Raw genomic sequence first — 985 nt, forward strand, 5'->3', positions numbered from 1 at the left:
CTCTCTCTCTCTCTCTCTCTCTGTAATTAAGTCTCATATACTTGTATCTTTATTTTTTTCTCTTCTGTAATTTTTGTTCTTAGAGGGCTAGCCTTAGAACAGTAATAAATGCTTTATTTCTCTCTCTCTCTCTCTCTCTCCCTCTCTCTCTCTCTCTCTCTCTCTTCCCTCTGCGATATTTTGAAAGTGTAATAAAATTTATTACTTTCGCAGTATTAAAGTTGAAATGGCGCAAGTGTCATATAGGGGGAATCATTCATCAGCGATAGTTTCGGCTTGACTTGTGTCGCATCGCGTAATTCCTTGATGTTATCGGAGTTGCTCGTGCGTATGCAAACTCGGCGCAACAACCGGCGACGGTTCGTGGCGTACGGCAGAAAGGAAAAAGAAAACGACAAGAAAACTGGCCGCGCACCGTCCGTGCGAACATTCGCGAACCGAAGATACTGGATTCCTGCTGTGAGATGAACCACACTGATATCGCAAGGCTGAGTGACTCAATACCGAAGGCGGATTTGCGACTTTTGCCGCGGATTGTACGCATTTATGTGACATATAGTTGCAATTTGTCCATTTACTATGTAGGGCGATCCCGCGTGCTCCGGCGTGAGCCTGCACCACAAGACGTAAAGAATTCCTGCTATCCTTCCTTTGCTGGCATTCTTTTTTCCCCCTATTCCCGTTCTCCACATTCTTTCCTCACACTTTTCGCGTGAAGGACGCTGTCGCAGAAAATCGGACAGTAAAACACATAGTTATTAAATATCCCGTTGCATCGATTGTCGAATTTTCCTCGCCGCACAATTTCGCAAACATAAAATAAATCCATCCATTGCTCTACACATAAAAATATCTATTTGTTCTGTTTGTTACTCATGGCTGATATTTTTTGAAGCGAATAAACACTTCAGCAGCGTTTTTATTATTACAGACGCGACATAAAAATGTTAAAAAGCACATCTCAACTCGTGAAGATTAAGAAGTT

The sequence above is a fragment of the Wasmannia auropunctata genome, unplaced genomic scaffold, assembly GCF_000956235.1.
Source record: "Wasmannia auropunctata unplaced genomic scaffold, wasmannia.A_1.0 LD319912.1, whole genome shotgun sequence".
NCBI classification, from domain to species: domain Eukaryota; kingdom Metazoa; phylum Arthropoda; class Insecta; order Hymenoptera; family Formicidae; genus Wasmannia; species Wasmannia auropunctata.